General features: G+C 32.2%; 1 protein-coding gene across 8 annotated transcripts in view; it reads right to left on the bottom strand.

The window, feature by feature from the left end:
- Positions 1 to 20,369, bottom strand: part of ZBTB20 (zinc finger and BTB domain containing 20) — a 762,522-nt gene that overhangs the window by 663,068 nt on the left and 79,085 nt on the right. The gene's annotated exons all lie outside the window — the stretch shown is intronic.

Here is a 20,369-nt window from a genome sequence, read left to right as displayed (position 1 = left end):
TGTATACAATTTTAAATGTTCTCACCATATACACAAAAATGATAAGTGAGGTGATGGTTAAGTTAATTGGCTTGATTTAATTATTTCACACTGTATACATATATTAAAAACATCACCTTGTTCACCATTAAATATATATAATTTGTCAATTAAAAAATGATAAAAACCATAAAAGTAAATTGTTTTTTACTTCAATTGGTATGGACTGACAAGGTGCTAAATCACTCACTGACTCAATCATTCAGTCATTCATTCAACATTTATTCAGAGCCTGCTCTGTGCCAAGGACTCCAAGATAGCAGACAAAAAGAGAGAACAAGACAAAGCCTATACTTATAATCTGTTAGGGTAAGTAGACACACAAAAATAATCATTTTCAAAGTATTGGGTCTTATTCTACAAGCCTGGGCTCTGGAAGCACACTGGAATAGCCTTTAACTTTCCTAGGAGAATCAAGGAAGACGTCACGAAGGAGGTGACATTTGTGGTGGACTTTAAAAGATTAATAGAATTTCACTAGATAATAAGGGAGGAGAATAATATTTCAAGCAGAAGCAGTATCATGTGTTCAGAGGAATGGAAGTACATGATATGTACTTCAGAAAATGTGGCAAGAAATTTGGTAAGGCTGAAGTGTAAGGTTTAAGGTAAGAAAAGAATGAAAATAAGGCAGACAAAGTAGATTGTGACTAAATACCTGGGATCAATATAAGCCATGCCAGCGTTTGGGTTTAACCTTGAGCAAAAAGGGAAGATGTTTTCCAGTAGAAAGGTGACATGGTCATATTTACATTTTAGAAAATCTATGAGCAGGAAGTGTGAGAAACTCATTTCTGTAAATACTAGTTTTTGCTTTGAAACACTTCAGGGGAATCTTGAGTCCCCAGCTACTGGCACCAGCAAGGGTAAATTAATAGGCACCAGATGGCAGCACAGAGTGCCCAATGCTTTGTATCAGTTACTATTTCTGAGCCTGTATTTTTGACTTAAAGAATTCCTTTATTCAAAAATCTCACTAGATGACTGAGCACTCTTTGGACTGGTTAGTATGTAATAAATTACTGTAAAAGGAATGTGCATTTTTTAAAGTGGTAAACCCCATGTTGGTGCACGATGGGTAAAAAGCATAAAAATATCTGGATAAAATTAAAAGTACAACCTTGAGTTCAATCGACTTTTAAATTTCTCTTGCAGAACTTGCCGTTTATTTTTAAATAATAATAATACATATATCTATGTAACACCTAAAATTTGTAAAATCATTTCATATTTATTTATAATCTCTCCTCTCTGCCTTGATTTCCACCATAACCATATGAACAAACATTACTATCCCCATTTTACTGGGAATGAAGCTGAGGCTCATATAAATTAAATTATGTGCCCAGTTTATATGGTACAGTTAATAAATGATAGTGCCAAAACTAAGAATCCAGTTTTTGGATTATAAATCTAATCTTTGGTTCACTGTCTCAGGTTTCACAACTGAAAAACAGTTGAGAACTAGGACAAGGTTAAGACAAGGAAATGACAGAACCAGATGATTCTAATGTCATTTTGTGAAAAATGGAGAGGAAGAGAATGCAAATATTATAAAACAGATTGCATATTCATTAACTGCATGATTTTCTGAGAATTATTTTAGAAGAATTTGCATGCCAAAGAAAACTATGTCCAATATTTACATCTACCTAGGAATTGACATTGGAGAAGCTCTATATATTTTTAATGTCTGGGTTGATAACATGTTGACAAGATGATTTGCAAGAAACACAAAAATAGTTTGTAACTTAAAACCTAGAAGATTCCAAATTACTATAAATGCCTTATGGAGAAACCAGCTCTGTTTGCCCCATGTCATCATACCTTTAAAATTAGGCACAAAAGTTTAAATACTCAACAGTGAAGTTGTTTACTTACAGTGTGGAAGGTCTCCCTCCCTCTATTTCCTAAGGGGAAGCAGCTATAATGACCCTGCCTGAATTACAAGAACAGAATTTTTCTTTTTTCAGAGTTTATTCTAGCAGATAAGAGAGGTAACTAACTTTTTTCTCTGCCCTTCTCTTTTTCCCCTCCACTCCCAGCCAACAAGTCAGTCCCCCTTGAGTTGTCTTTGTTTTTAGTTGATACTCTCTGCCAAGGCGGACTAAAGAAGGCTGAGACCATGCCATTCAATCATTATGAAGCTGGAAATAAGGCAAAAGTCTCAAATAGAGCAGTACAGGAATTTGAGATGTACACAGAAATTAAAAAAAGAGGAGCTGATACCAGTAGTCTCTTTTAAAGCTCAATTTAGTGTACCAAATACTCAAAACCCTATCATAATATACTCTATGACATCAGTGAAGAAAAAATCAATTTTAAAACATCATGTTCACTATTTTATAAGAGGTAAAACATGTTACACTCCAAATGTAAAAACTTTCCAATGTATCAGTTCACCTGAAAACTAATAGCTGAAGTATGCTTAAATGCAGACAAAATTTCCATTTAGGTCTTGAAAAACAATGGACCTGATTTTAAAATATCTTTATTTTATTTGTGCAACAATGAGTCTAGAAACAAAGTACCCAGTATATTTTCCTAGAGTTAAAAAAAGAAACACTTTTATTGAGTACACTCCAAAAAGAACTAAATATTTCCTCTCTCCACCTTCAACTAAATCGTTCTGATTTAACCTTGAATAACCTAGTTACTAGTTTCCAAGCTGGCCAAATTCAGCACATATGTCCATACCTGTACAAAAGGCATTTCAGATTTTTCCCTTTGGATTAAAAACTAAAATTTTATTTCACAATAAACGCTTAGTTTGTTAGGTAAGATCCACTTAAACCAAGAAAGAGGAATCTATACTTATGAAAAATGTCCATGAGAGCTTTACCAAGAAGCTACATCTTTTCCATGCTTTATAATCATACTCCATTTTTGCAACCAATCAAACAAAAGACTATGCAAAGGAGAAAGGGAACTAGTATTTTTTAATCACAAGGGTTGCAATCCAAAGAGTTTTGGGATTGCATTGAATCTGTAAGTCACTTTGGATAGTATCACCAACATCAGATTTCACAGATCTAGAAAAATAATTCAATGTTTCATTTGGAACCAGAAAACAGCCGGAATAATCAAAGCAATCTTGAACAAAAAGAACAAATCTGGAGGCAACGCTTTACCAGACTTCAAACTATACTACAAGGCTATAGTAACCAAACAGCATGGTATTGGCACAAAAAGAGAGACATAGACCAATGGAAGAGAACAGAGAACTCAGATATAAAACCATCCACATAAAGCCAACTGATCTTTTACAAAGCAGACAATATACACCAGGGAAAAGAAGCCCTATTCAATAAATGGTGCTGAGAGAATTGGATAGCCACAAGCAGAAGAAATCAACCAGAATCCATTATCTCTCACTACTCATAAAAATTAATTCGAGATGGATAAAGGACTTAAATGTAAGGCATGAAACCATAAGAATGCTAGAAGAAAATGTTGCAAAAACTCTTCTAGACCTCGGCCTAGGCAAAGAATTTATGAAGAAGACCCCAATGGCAATCACAGCAACAACAAAAATAAATAAATGGGACTTGATTAAATTAAAAAGCTTCTGCACAGCCAAGAAAATAATCAACAGAACAAATAGACAACCTACAGATGTGAGAAAATATTTGCAAGCTAAATATCCAATAAAGGTCTAATAACCAGAATCTACAAAGAACTCAAGAAAATCAGCAATAAAAAAACAAACAACCCCATTAAAAAGTGGGCAAAAGACATGAACAGAAGCTTTTCAAAAGAAGACAAACAAATGGCCCATAAACATATGAAAAAATGCTCAACATATCTAATCATCAGGGAAATGCAAATTAAAACCACAATGAGATATCACCTTACCCCAGTTACAATGGCTTTTATTTAAAAGCCCAAAAATAATAGATGCTGGCATGGATGCAGAGAGAAAGGAAGACTTACACACTGTTGGTGGGACTGCAAATTAGTATTAATACAACCTCTATGGAGAACAGTATGGAGATTTTTCAAAACACTAAAAGTTGACCTACCATTCGATTGAGCAATCCCACTACTGGGTATTGACCTAAAGGAAAAGAAGACATTTTATCGAAAAGACACCTGCACTCAAACATTTATTGTAGCACAAATCACAATTGCAAAGATGTGGAATCAACCCAAGTGTCCATCAATACACGAGTGGCTTAACAAAATATGGTATATGTATACTATGGAATACTATTTAGCCATGAAGAAGGATGAATTAAGGCTTTTTGTAACAATTTGTATGGGACTGGAGACCACTATCCTAAGTGAAGTATCTCAGGAATGGAAAAACAAACACCACATGTACTCACTATTAAATTGGAACTAACCGATGAGCACACATGTGCACAGAGGGAAGTAAAACTCAAAGGAAATCAAGCAAGGAAGAAGGGGAAAGATGAGATGGGAGAAAACCTACCTAAAGGGACAATGAACACTATCTGGGTAATAGGCACACTTATAACCTTGACTCAAGCATAACAAAAGCAATCCATGTAAACATAAACATTTGTACCCCCATAATAGTTTGAAATAATAAAAAAAAATTAAAGCCATTATCCTACTGAAAATGGAAAGGCACAACCCCGTTTAACTTTTGTAGATTGTCTTTGAAAATAAAAATAATACGAAAGCCATCAAAAAAAATCTAAGAGTTTGTTTTGTTTTGTTTTTTGGTTTTAACATAAAGAGAGGAAGTAAATTATCTTCATAATGCAGGTATACAATTAGTAAAAATTTTCATTAACTTCTGTCTCTAGAATTCCAGGCCCTTTCCAAGTTTTTGGCTGTATCTTTCTAGAAATGCATGTCCTTTTTTTTTTTTATTATTTTGCCTTCACCCTGAAAATATTGTTTCTACCCACAAAATCTCATGTTGACAATATTTTAAATAATTTTGAATTATAAATTCTCTATAATATCAGAATGAGTCATCACCTTTCATATTTTAAGCCTGAAAATGTATTCTCTGCAAGAGTTTACAACTTCTTTTAACAAATTATTAAAAAAGAAAAAGTAGTTGGAAACAGAAGAGATCATCTGCTACACAGCAGTAGAATTTTGAGATATAAAGTTTTACTCCACAGTTTCTTTGTCACTTTATTCATCTTCTATTATTTCTACTTCCTTGCATTCATAAGCCATATTTTCAGGATTTGCTCTCCAAGAGGTTTCAAATCATATAAGACTAACTTGGCATTTTTACTGCCAGCCAGCCTAGGTTCACCCTCTTTTATTCTATAGTGAGAAAAAAAAAATTGCTAAAACCATACAGCTGATTTTGATTTATAGATACAAACATTCATTTTATCTTTAGCTATCCCACACACTTTTTCCAAGATTAAGACCTCAAATGAGAGGTTAAAGCCTAATGCAGCTCAGTCCTATTACCTGGTTAATCTGAAAAGCACAATGAATTACAGTAAAGAAATAAAAACGAAAGCTAAACCAGGTGACATTGGTTTGAAGACTTTAGTGACCATTTATTAACATTTTGCAAAAAATGAAATTACTTCTGTCATTATCTATATCAGTGATTCCTAATCAAGGCTACCATAAGAATCACTTGGGAATCTTTTAAAATGCACTAATGCCAGAGCTCTACCCTACACTGATTAAATCACAATTGGCAGTGTCAAGTTTAAAGCATATCTAGGATAGCAGCTTATTTACAATGTTTAACAAAGTTATCAACAATACAGGCTACTTTTAACCTATTTGAGTCTCAGTTTCCTCATCTCCAAAATGGGCAGAATAACTACATTACGTGAATATTGTGAGAACTAGATGAAATAATGCTTATGAAGAATCTAAACAGTGATTGGCCCATGCTATGCACTCATTTGTTGCTGATATTGGTATTAGAGCTCTTGGTGCTCTACGTGAGTAGAACCTATAAGTGCTACAGAAGGGAGATGGTACACCTATGAATAAGGAGAAAGAAGAACATTCTTTAAACACCAATTTCAGCCAACAATGTGCTACACCCATGAGACATAGGAAAGAAAGCAGCAAATCATACTTGGGTTTCCTCTGATAGTTGTTGGCCTTAATGAAGTATCCTCATACCACACATAGGACCGCAAAAGGCTCTATAGGACTTAACATACAATTTCCTGTAATAACTTATGGATTCTATTCATTAAGTTAATCATACTGAATATTATTCTTACATTTCCCTATATGAAATTCCAACAAACTACAAACCATGTAGCATATTATCCTACTTATATATGCACATAAACATAAATATATATATTTTACTAAGGTTATTTTTCTTTTGTCTATATAATTTTAAGAAAAATTATAACTTTTAGAAAATGCTGTGGCTGAATTTTCCACGATAAGCATATATTGTTTTTATAAAATGACATAGCTATTTTTATTTAATTAAACACATAAGTTATATACATTAAAAAGGCAAAGAAATTCCACTTTTATATAATAAAACTAATCTGCTCAGAAGTTTGTCTACTGACGTTGTTATTGTGTGCACTGAACTTACACTCTCTTAAAGAAAAAAAGTGGTAAGCAACTAAAATGTAATCAATCCAGTCAAATGCATAGTGTCATAAAGTTCTTCAGAATATCATTAATAGGGAGAGCTTCATAATAGGAAAGAAAAAAAACTAAATAAGAGGGAAAGGGAATGCGAATATAGTATTAGACCATTAAATATTAAATGTTTGATTTCAAATCAAAAGTTTAGTTTATTATATCTCAAATAAGGAGCAATACAATTGATAAAAGTATTTGATTAAATTATCGACACAGTTTTGCCATCTTAATCGTAGCTTGCTTATGCCAGCAGCAAAGAAGACTGGAGAGAGAGTACAGTGAAATCACAAAAGTTGCTTCCATAGCTTGCTGAGAATTGCATATCTTTCCTTGTAAAAAGTGGTCCAAAGCCTGGAAGAAGTGGTAGTCAGTTGGTGCAAGGTCTGGTGAATACGGTGGATGACAGAGAGTTTCCAAGTCCAGCTTTTGTAATCTGAGCAGCCTTGTTTGTGGGACATATGGTCAAGTGTTGTCTTGCAAAAGGATTGGCCTGTCTCTATTGCCTAATTTCAGCTACTTAATTGCAAGCATGCTCATCATTTCACCCACTTGGTTGCAGTAGACATCCGCTGTAATTGATTGATCAGGTTTCATGAAGCTGTAGTGGATAATACCAACGCTGGACCACCAAACACACACCATTAGCTTTTTTGGATGAATATTTGCTTTTGCACTATGTTTTGGTACTTCATCTTTATTCAAACATTGTCAAAAAGAATCTATTTTTCATCACACGTAACAATATAGTGTAGAAACAGTTCACTTTTACATTGTGACAGCAAAGAAAGGCAAGCTTCAAGACAATTTCTCTTCTGATGCTCATTTAATTCATGTGGTACCCATCTATCCAGCTTCTTCACCTGTTGATTTGTTTCAAATGGTTCAATATTGTTGGAATAGTAACGTCAAACCTGGCTGCTAATTCATGCACAGGTTGAGATGGATTCACTTTCACTACAGCTTTCAGCTCATCATTATCCACCTTGGTCTCAGATCACCCATGTGGCTCATTTTCAAGATTAAAATCACCAGAATGGAACTTCTGAACCCACTGAAGCACTATGCATTCATTGGCCACATCCTTCCTAAACACTTTGCTGATATTTTGACTTGTCTGCACAGCATTGGTTCCATGACATAACTCATATTAAAAAATAACAGTAATTTTTGAATTATCCATGGTTTCACAAAAATTACTCTAAAAAAAATTTGAGAGATAATCACAAGCCAAAAATCATGTATTTGAAAGAATGAACATATACCTTCACAATAAAAATAAAACAAGAAGTGTCAAAGTGAAAATGTCAGAGATATCAACTGTCAAACTTGGTACTTAAGGAAATCAGCCATTTCATACTTAGTGACCTAATATTTAACTCTTCCATTCAAACAATGAGGAAAAAAAATCTTCAGAACAGAGATTTTCTCTACTATCTCTATTCTTTCTCTAAATTCTAATTCTGATCTAAATCTTTTCCTTTACTCTCTTTCTAATCATATTTTAAGATTCTAAGATTGTTCTCAAACTGTTGACATCTGCCAGATCACCTGATGAGGGTTCAACAAACATATGGACCCCCAATTTTAGCTGGAAGAATGCTATTCCTTGCAATCTTCTATCAAGAATTTCTATCTAGTTCAACAATAAGTCGTGTGAGCCATAGATCAGATAAAATTTTTACCCAGAAAAAAAAATTTAACTCTTTGTTTTTACTGAATCAGAAAATCATGATTTACAATTATAGGTCTTTGGGATTAGTAACAAAGTTGGATAATTCTAGATGATTTGCAATAAACGTTGACCCAGAGGTTATGAAAAGCCATCTCATTGAAGACTACCTTCAATATGTGTCAGACGCTAAGTCAACAGTTATATCATACTCAAACTAAAAGAGGTTTCAACTTGGAAGATGGTGAGAAATGGATTCTTATTCTACCTTTTGGCAGCATTCGGTCCTACAAAATCAGAAGAAAAAGTCTTTCTTCATGTTCTACATCTGAAAATTGTTTTTAAATGGGCTTAATGTAGCATCAATTCCTTGCCCCTAAAATGAGTAAGTAAACACATCAAATGTTTGGTAAGAGTCAAATTCTCAGTGATTATTGTGTCATTTTTAATCAAGTTTGCATTCTAAGAAATCCTGCTATCTTATCCTCAAATAAAAATCATGTCCTTAAATTAATAGGTTAAGGCTACTCTAGAATTTATATAACTTAATGAGGCTACTTGAAATTATAGGATAGTTTTTACAGTCGTAAGTATTATAAAGAAATATTATTTCTCCTATATTTCATTCATACTTCCCAATGTAGTTATAAAATATCTTCCCAGAAACCCATTTTTATTCATATAACAAAGCCCCCTTCCTTTGCTGTGGGCAAAGCTGGTTCTCCATACTGTCACAATGACAATTTTCCAGTCAACATCACAGCTTAGGAAATAATTATTAAAATCAAACAAACACAAATATCTATTGTAGAGTATGGGATTTTAGTGATAAGCAGAACAAAAGTCATCAAGCACTTCTTCAGATATTCACAGCACAAATGCCACAAGCTGATTTAGACCTTCCAACTTAAAAATTAATTATCTGCCAGCACATACATTAGATGGTGTCTGTTTTTCCACAGTGTAGTAATATGTTGATATAATGTAAAAAACAGCAGCTTGATACAATAAAGGAGTTTTATCAATAGTTTCCTCTGCTTTCACTCTGAACATATCTGTCATTAACTTTGAGGCCAATGTACTAGTTTGGGGCATTCTTGGGCATTACTTCTATCTGAGTAAAACTCAGAACGAAGTCTTTGTAGTTCTGATCTTTTCACCTCTGGCAACAAAAGTCATCTATTTTCTATTAGAAAGCATTAAAAATGACCCAAAAAAGGTTAAATAAGTTCCTTTGATTACTTGACAAAGTTTGAGAAAAGACAACACACTAGGAACTAGGAAAAACGGACAGCTGGTATTCATCCTGGGGCTTTCTATTTGTACTTTCTAAACTGCTTATATGAAGTCCTTACACCTGCATGTTCACTTTTCCCAGCACATATTAAACATACATTTTATTGCTCTAGAATACTGTTCACTAGTTATATTTGTAACATTATTGTCAATTATTTAGTTAAAGTTTTCACCAATACTTTTATATTTCAAGGAACCTATTTTTAACTACCGATAGATTTTTGTGAACTGGAAATATAACAGAAAAGTAACAACGAACAATGCAAAATTTGATAAATGTAAATAATCTGCAAGTTATGTAAAAATGTGTTAGCCAAGATGCATCCATTTACTATATCCTGTTGACTATTAGTTGAGACAAACACAAATAAATAAGTTTCATAATCTAATTGGTAGTGAACAGCATTCTCTATGGTAAAGTTTACCTTATATATAGTGTAACTGACTGTTTACAGGCTTGTTCTCTACACAGTAACCTGGAATTGTGACAATTCTTTGATCCCAGAGATAGTGTGTTCATGATTTTGTAATAAATAAAGCTAATAATTATTAAGAGCTGATAAAATTTTCTATATTAAATACCAATTCTCTTACTTGAAGTATATCTGCACACACACAAAAATCTATTATTTCTATTTCAATCTAATTAGTTTTATATTTTTGAGTTGCTTTGGCTGAGACACAAAAGTTTCCACACAAGCCTGTGCAACCTCCCATTTTGAGACCATCACAAGGCCTGCCTATTTAATTTGGTTTAAATCCTAATTGGTTTAAGATAGGGCCTTGGGTTATATGATTTATATTGATAAATCTTAAATGATAATCATAATAATATCCCAACAGAAATGTCCGTCATTTCAGGTAAGATAAATAATCTTGACTGAATTAAAACAAATGTTGAGGTGATTATTACTGTGTACATTTCAAAGCAACTATAAGCTTCATAAAATGAATCAGATTCACAATTACTATTCTCACAAAGTTTATGTATTAAGGACTATTGTGAAAGGTCATCCGTTAGTCTTTTCTTGCACAAATAGAAAGTGAAGTCAATGATATGTCCTTTGTTTATAAAGATATGACTATTTTTGAATTTTTATCTGCATTTAAATTGAACATTTATTTAACACTTGTCTTAAAAATAGCAATTTTTAGATGATCTACAAAAGAGTATTTATTAAAGACTTTATCTAAAAAGGATTTATAAAAATCCATGCATGTTCTAGCTTACCTTATAACTTCATCTTTCACAAGTAAACATACTTTTACCTGAAATTTACTCCAGCCATACTGAACTGTCTGCAACTCCGTGAACCTATCACATACTTTTTTTTTTAACTTCAGCCTTTTGCGCAAGCTGTTTCTTTTTTCTGGCTAATTCCTATCACCTTTTCAGTGCCATTTTCATCATCATGACCTATAGGAAACATTCCCTCACTTGGGTTAAGGGCTCCTCCTATATGACTTTTTATCTCTCTGTAGTAACTTGGTTTATTAAAAGGGTTTGTTCTGTAAAATTCGGATTCAGTCAAAAGGTCACACTCAAGTATCCAGAAGGCCACATGTGGCCCCAAGGCCACAGGTTCCCCACCCCTGCATGATACATTCCTTGAAGACAGGGAGTATTTGGTGATCACTTCTCTATTTTTATCATCTAGATAAACAGCAGGTATTGACTAAATATAGTATATTTCAGAAAACAGGTCAAGTATCCCTTCTCTGAAATGGTTGGGACCAGAAGTGCTTTGGATTTCAATTTTTTTTTAATTTTGGAATATTTGCATATACATAATGAGATATCTTAGGGATAGAATCCAAGTCCAAACACAAAATTCATTTGTGTTTCGTACATACCTCATACACATAGCCTGAAGGCAATTTTATACAATATTTTTAATAGTTTTGTACACTTGTCACTTGAGGTCGGGTATGGAATTTTCCACTTGTGGCATCATGTCAGTGCTTGAAAATTTTCAGATTTTGGAGCATTTTGGATTTTTGGATTAGGGATGCTCAACTTGTATTAGGCAAACTGTTTATTCAATATTATTTCTCAGAAAAGAGGCTCTGATATTATAGGGCACACTTCTAGCTATTTTATTATAAACAATAAAATATTACTTAGGAAAGATGTAATAGCTAGAAATAACCTCAATCAGTATTGGTTTTGGATAGTCTTAGGGGTTATTCTGCTAGAATAGTAAAATGGAGCCCAAAAATGTAATAGGAATTTAGTTTTTATTTCTGGCAATTTTATTCACAATTGCAAGTATTAGATGCCAATATAAAGAACTCTTTCAAACATCACATAGAAAAGCAAAAGATTACATGGTTACATAATGGAAATCAGAAATATATACTTAAGGGGTAAGTGTTAACAATTCCCTTAGTGTAATGCAAATGGTATTTGTGTCATGTGATGAAAATTTAAGTGACAGTATCAAACATGAATTTAAAACATGTTATAACTAAAAAAACTTACGTAAAACTGAAGATGATGTGTTTCAGAAAACTTTCAAAAAGGTACTAATTTTAAAAATGTATGTGAAGAACTGGAATAAAACTGTTTTGTAAAGTTAGGTGTGAAAAATAATATTAGTAAATTAAAATATTATTTTAAATGACATTAGTATTAAGTACTAAATTAGTAAGTAAATATTTATCTATCATCTCCGAAGCTTCCTTTGAAAGTTTTTTTATGATAAAATATGAAATCCACTGACATAATCAGAATTACCTTATTCGAGGCCATATATGGAATTTGATAAATGTATGATTAAATGAGTGAATGAATTAAGCTCTCTTCATCTTCTGTTAGAAACCAAAACCAGTATATTATCAAATACTTTTATGTTTGCATATATAAAAAGCAATTTGTAATATATTTCAAAGTTAGAATGCCTTGAGAATATATGCATTCCCATGATTGATCCTCTGGATCTCATAATGATTTCTTGACTTCTATTTCACTTTCAATAATCTGCCATAAATATCCAAGCACACAGAATATCACAAATGTAGGCTAATTGGCATCAAACTTAGGGAGCTTTTCAACAAAATTTTTTTGTAAGGGTTGCAGTTCTGACTATAGACAATGATCAATAGGTCAAATGATACAGACATATGGCTACAATATCTCTGTGTAGTTTTATCCACAGAAAAGAGTAACGATAAAAGGATGGTAATAAAATGAGATACTATAAAATTCAATTAGAACAAGGGAAAACAGACATCAGTTCAAAATCACAGGAAAACAAAATTATAGAATATCATTTTTGAAATAATTCCCTATCATTTTCAGGTACATTCTTCAATTTCAGGTATAAACCTCTGTCCCAAAATTCAGAAATTCCAAATTGGTGGTATCTAAATTATTGATGATTTAATTGAAATTTTAAAATTCTAAAGCTTTAAGCTTAAGATATCTTGGCCAAATTTCTGCTGGGCATATTCATTCAATAATTCATTCAGACATTTAAATACTAATTCAACAAGTACTAAGATCCTATTCTGGGTACTATGTTAGTTCCTAAGGTGAAAATGAGAAGAAAAAACAGACATAATCCCTGTATTCATATAACTAATACCTAATGGGAACCAGACATTAATCAATAATCATACAAATGGTTATATACCTATCAATACAGAGATTTTGGAAGAAAAAAATAAGTATGTATGATAACATTTGAGGAAAGAATCTGACTTAACCTTAAAAAAATTCCATTGAGTAAGCGATACTTAACTAAGATGAGGTAGATGAGTAGGAGTTTAGGGACTAGCAAATTGAAGCTAGTTGGGGCCAAGATTAAGATTAAGAGGTTCTTTTTTAAATGAATACATAGCTAGCAAGAGTTGTATGTTAGTTAATTGTTGGGGTAAAAATTAATGTTGCTAAAGTAATAACTTAAACATAGTTTGTTCTCCTAAATTGTCTAGAAATTAGTAATGCTGGTAACAACATCAATGTGTTTCACAAACCCCTTTTTCATAAGACAAATTTCAGCAAGTTCTTTTTCTAATTATCATAAATTTGGAATACTGATATCTTAATTGATGAGGCTTTAACCAGAATTTGATAATACTAAAGCCTTCTAGAGATGAAAGTACCGAGACCACAGTACTATCTTGTGTGCTAAAGAAATACAAAGTCAAAGAGAAGAGATTAGAATAATGTTGTACCAATAAATGGAAATTCACCCTATTTCTTCCTGCAAAATTTAACTAAATGACAAATAAATTTGCTGTTTAGGAAAAAGCTCATCAAGTTTTTATCCATACCACAGTTTATTATACTCAAACAAAAAACAATAAAAAAGTTTCTTTAATATTTCATAAACTTAAGTTACCAAGAGTTTTATTATAATTTTTGAAGTATATCTAATTTTCATTAAAAACTGCAAATGCTTTTATAGGAAATTTAGAAAATGCAAAAAAGTAGAAATTTCAGAAGGCAAAATTACACAGAATCCCATCACTACAAAATGAGCACTGTAAACATTTTGTTGTTTGAATTGTTTTAGTTATTATTAATAAGAATTTTCATTTTTTAGTTGAGTTTCTAATTAATTTTTAAATCTTTATAGCTGATCAATTCCTCTGGTTATTCAATTTTTCTTACTCTATAGTAAAATTCACAGTAAAGACCAATCTGAATGCTGAAAACTCTGTCTATGATTCTCTCTGATTTGGGCTGGCCATTTTAGCTCCCTTTCTAAGAATAATGATTCTTTCCTGAGCTAAATATGTTAATGCAGATAAAGAAGTAAAAAACAAAGCCTATATTGTTTTCATGGGAAATCCAAATAAGAGAATCCAAACTACTTTAGATCATTTGATCTGTATACACTGGAGCTGATACATCTTCCCTCTATAAACCCAACAGAGCTTTTCTGTTTCTTCTTCATTTGAACTGGTTTTTTCGCTTGTTTTGTTTTGTTTTTCAGTTCAACACCATAGAAAATAACTGGATTGGTTTTACGTCGATGCTATATTTTTGTAAAAGGTTAGAAAATATTCAAATCATTCAGGATGGCAAGATGCTCACATCCTGACAGGTAAACAGGGACAGAAACCTACCATGTTTTCCATCTCACTCACAATGATGTGCCAAGAGTTCATTTAAGTGGGACAGTAGGAGAGAGTACCTGCCCAATAATTAGATTTATATTTCTCTTTTTTTTTTAGTGAATGCATATGGTTAAATTTGTATAAATTAAATGTTTATATTAACTGATATTGATGAAACTCCATTATACTTCATCCTTTCATTATTTTCATTCTATAATTTAAGAATTTTCATATTGAAACCTGCGAATAATTTTTTATCTCTGCTTAAATTATCTCTATGCCCTGTGAACCAGTCCATTATACTTAAATTCTGAGTGAAAGATCTAAGAGATAAAATATAATGATAATACCCACCAAAACAAAGAGAAAAAAAAAGGATGAAAACAGACTATAACAAAATGTATTGGTATTAAGATATGTTGCAAAGTTTTTATTTGATTTAGTTTGTGGCCGGTTTGTCACTATAGTGCAAAAAAAAAAAAAAAATACTCTCTTTCCCATAAATTACTAATGATTGCAATTTCAATTAAATTGGGCTTTCGTGTTAAATTGTTTAAATTATTTCTTTACTCTGTAGGCACAATCATAGCCCATTGTCTCCTATTACAAAATATCTGCTTTGTAAAAATATTCAGAATTTTAACATGGGAGGCATTGAAATATACAACGCTTTTCACATACCCAAGACAGAAAGCCTATGACTCAATTTATGAAGAAACAAACTACAAAGAAATAGCTGTGAAGGAAAATATCTCTTATTACAGTAAAAACATCAAATGATCTGTTTATAGCAAGCAATGAAAGGCACCATTTCAACTTTCAACATAGGTTGTTCTTTTTCATTTGTCTTTCTAAGAAAGGGCTGAAATAGCCAATAGTCAACTAGTTGAGTTATTCTTTAAACTTTGTTAATTTAAGCTCAACAATTAAAATCACAGCAAGTTTGCGAGGTTCTCAACCAACTTCCTAATACTAAAAATGAAGAACTTAGGTTTAGAGAGATGATATGAATTACCTCAGATTTTTGCAGTTATTCAGTAGCAGCATTAGAATCCAAACCCAAATCTTTTTCCAGTGAAGTGTTCCATTATAACACTATACCATGTTCTACTTTTAGTCTCTTTAGGCTAAGTCTACACAGTTTAAGTGAAAAGTAACAACGCGTAATTTTTCCTCAAAACAAGAGTAATATTTAAGGTTATCCATTATCATGCAAGCAACAATTACTTGGATAATACAAAATTGGTTAATTTGACACTCTGATCACTATAAAACCTAAAAATCAAACAGCAAACTAGGAATGGCTCCCAGGTTGGCTCCTGGATAATTACTATAACTACAACTATTCCTAGAAGTACTACAATCATGTTGAATTTTTTTAGTACTTTATACTTTTTACACTTAATAATTTATTCTCATAATGCTTTGCAGCATCAGAAAATGTAGACATTAATTATAAGAACTATTAAGACTTGTCCCAGTTCTCATGCTAATTCACATGGAAGGTCTTCAACCTCAGTTCTGAGTTCCTTATAGAAATTAGAATTTTTATAGTTCATGTTTTCCTGATAACACACACACATTCCAGGGGCTCCCCGAGATCAGAGCCTTGTACACAATGCAGGTCCCAGTTTATTAGACTTCTTTCTCTTATCACTAATATATACAGCCACAAAGTAATTTTAATGTTCAAAAACTTTTGCTGCCTCCTTCTAACCTCCCTACTTTATCCTCTTTTCCCTCTCCCTCGCCCTCCTTCTCCCCTTTTACCCTTCTGTCCTTTTCTCCCTTAGATGACTTGCTTTGGGAGAAGCCAGATACCAAGGGAATAAGCCATTTTGGAAGCATATCCTCTAGTCTTTAGATGACCTCTGCCCTAGCCCACATCTTCATTGCCACCTATTAGAAACTTTGAACTAAAACCACCCAGTTGGCCGGGCGCAGTGGGTCACGCCTGTAATCCTAGCACTCTGGGGGGCCGAGACGGGTGGATCGCTCGAGTTCAGGAGTTTGAGACCAGCCTGAGCAAGAGTGAGACCTGTCTCTACTAAAAATAGAAATAAATTATCTGGCCAACTAAAATATATATAGAAAAAATTAGCGGGGCATGGTGGCGCATGCCTATAGTCCCAGCTACTCGGGAGGTTGAGGCAGTAGGATCGCTTAAGCCCAGGAGTTTGAGGTTGCTGTGAGCTAGGCTGACGCCACGGCACTCACTCTAGCCAGGGCAACAAAGTGACACTCTGTCCCCAAAAAATAAATAAATAAATAAATAAATAAATAAATAAATAAATAAATAAATAAAAATAAAACCACCCAGTTAAACAGCTCCCAAATTCCTGACCCCCAGAAATAATGAGGTAAATGTTTGTTGTTTTAAGCTGCTAAGCTTGAAGTGATTTGTCATATGACAAGAGATAGCAAAAAGCCACTATGAGAAATTAGGTAAATTATCTAGCTTTCTAAATCTATGTCTTCACTGTTACAATAAGATAATAAAGATACTAATATCTAACCTATAGCTTTTTTTTTTTGCTTTTTTTATTATTATTTCAGAATATTATGGGGGTACAAATGTTTGGGTTACATTGATTGCTTTCATACTGCTTCAGTCAAAGGGTGCCCATCACCCAGATAGCGTACATTGTATCAGTTAGGTATAATACAGAATTAAGAAATACTGTGCCTAGCAGACAGTAAAAGCTCACTAAATGTCATTTATTATTTCTCCATTAATATAATAACATTATCATTATTAAGCATAGAAGTTTACCATGTTTCATAATCTTTTGCTAGCTCATGTTTACTTCATTAGTTGAGTGAAATTCATACACTAAAATAAGTATAGAGAATTGAAATTAATTATAGAAAACAAAACAATAAAAGTATTAGAAGAAAATACTAAGAATATTTTATAGCCTTGAGGTAGGAAAATTTTTTTAGCACAATGCCAGTGTAAAAAACAATAAAAATATTAAGAGATGTGACTATATAAAAATGGAAAATATCTTTAGAGTAAATGATTCCATATAAAAATTACATGTCAAATACCAAAAGGGTGAAATATATTTTATATATGACAAAAAGTGATTATCTTTAAAATATAGACTCTTACAAAATCATTTTCTATATATATATATATATATATATATATATATATATATATATGTATGTATGGAGGGTGTAAAACTGAGTTTTTACAGCAAAACAAAAAAAATGCAAGTGAATAGAAATTTCATAAAAGTTCAAATGATTAGTAAACATACAAAGAGATGCTGAAAAAATAAAATAAAATACAAAAGCAAAATGTCAGGGGTATCATCTTTTTACCTAGCTTAGATTGAAAATACGTAGTGTTGATGAGAGGGTAAAGAAACTAAAACAACTGTATGAGGGGGTAAACTGACCAGGATTTCTTTAATTTTTAATTTTTAATTCTGGGTACATAATATTTGTATATCTTTATGGGGTACATGTGATGTTTTGATAGAGGCATACAATGTGAATTAATCAAATTGGAGTAATTGGCGTATCCATCACCTCAGGCATTTAACATTTCTTTGTCTTAGGAACATTCTAATTCCACCCTTTCAGTTGCTTTACAGTATACCATAACTTACTGTTGATTATAGTCACTTATTGTACTACCAAATACTGTTCATTCTATCTAACTATATTTTTGCACCCATTAACCATCCCCACTTCATCTCCCCTCCCCACTACCCTTCACAGTCTCTGATAATCATCATTCTACTCTCTATCTCCGTGAGATTAATTGTTTTTAATATTTAGATCCCACATGAGTAAGAACATGTGAGATTAATTGTTTTTAATGTTTAGATCCCACATATGAGTAAGAACACGTGAGATTTGTCTTTCTGTGTTTGGCTTATTTTACTTACCATAATGTTCTCCAGTTCCATCTATGTTGTTGCAAATGGCAGGATACATTCTTTTTTGTGGCTATATAATATTCCATTGTGTATAGGTACTAGAATTTCTTTATCCACTCATCTCTTGATGGACATTTAGGTTGATTCCATATCTTAGCTATTATGAATAGTGCTGCAATAAACATGGGAGTGCAGATATATTTTCAATACACTAAATTTCCACCCAGCAGTGGGATTGGTGTGACCCAGGATTTCTGAAGAGAGCTCTGGCAATTTATATCACAATATGTGCTGCCCCAATCCCCTGAAACCTGGCAATTATTTTATCCTAGAGAAATAATCATACAGGTATGCAGAGTCATGTTCAGTGATACACATAAACCCTTGAAAGACAAACATTTGTCTTATATTGAGTTTTTTTAAAAATAAGTTTATAGAATGATATGCATATGTTGCCATTTTTGTGTTTTAAAAAGTTTCTTCCCTTCAAAAGTTATAAAAAGATATACAGAATTATAAAAATGGTTGCTCATAGGTATGACGAGAGTATTACAGGGATCCTCAGTTTCTTAATATTATAATAAAATAACATTATCATCATTAACCATAGAAGTTTACCATATTTCATAATCTTTTGCTAGCTCTGGATTTATTATCATATCCAGGTAATAATAAATCATAAAGCTACCTAGCACTTTCACAGCCAAATCCTATCTTCTCAATTTTATGCTATACCATTTACATCAGTAGTTACCAATATTTCCTTAGAGGATGTTTGGGCTTAATATGAATAGAGGAAAAAAGATGTAGGTATATACATATTTAGGATTTTCATATCTTTTGATTGACTTCTATTTGTTTATAATTATCCCCTTTTATCTGTGTCAATATTCTTCATCACAAAATGTACTTTTCCTGATATTAATACAGCTACTCCAGCTTTCTTATGATTAGTATTTGCATGGCATATCTTTTTCTATCCTTTTATTTTTAATATACTTCTGTTCCTATTTAAAATAGGTATCTTATAGACAGTATATAGTTGGGTCTTACTGTTTATCCAGGCTGACAATCTCTGCCTTTCAAGTAGATTTCTGAGAGCATTTAATGCAATTATTGATACAAGTGGATTTAAATCCACTAATTTTCTACTTCCTTTCTATTTGTTCCATGTGTTCTATTTTTCCTCTTTGTCTGCCTTCTTTTGAATTAGTTGAATAATTAATGTTCCATTTTATCTCCATTTTTACTTTATTGGCTATACCTCTGTTTTATTTTGTCATGATTGTTCTAGAGTTTACAATATGTAACATTAACTTACCAATTCTATCTTGAAATAACAGTATACCACTTCATGTATAATATCAGATCCTTTCAATAATATATTTCTATTTCCCTGCTCCCATTATTTATATAATTTATGTAAAACATCTTACTTCTACATACCCAACAATACATTGTTATTTTTTTACTGCAAACACTTGATTATCATTTAAATAAATTTTTAAAAGAAACAAAATGTTTTATATTCATTCTTGTATTTACCATTTCTGGTATTCCTCTTCACTTTGTTATTACAAATTTCTACCTCATTTGGTATCATTTCTCTTCTTCACAAAGAACTTCCGTTAGTTAACATTCTTTGTAGTGCATGTCTGTGGGTGATTTCTCTCTCTGCTATTCTGTCTTAAAAAGTCTTTATTTTATAGAATTCTAGGTTGACTTTTTGCATTCAGCATTAAAGATATCATTCTAATGCCTTCCAGTTTGCATTGCTACTGTCAAGAGGTCTTTGATAACTATCTCTTCTCCCATATTTAATGCATGAGTTT

The sequence above is a fragment of the Lemur catta genome, chromosome 1, assembly GCF_020740605.2.
Source record: "Lemur catta isolate mLemCat1 chromosome 1, mLemCat1.pri, whole genome shotgun sequence".
Classification (NCBI taxonomy): Eukaryota; Metazoa; Chordata; class Mammalia; order Primates; family Lemuridae; genus Lemur; species Lemur catta.
The sequence above is the reverse complement of the archived record's forward strand: the minus strand, read 5'-3'. Positions and strand labels throughout refer to the sequence as shown.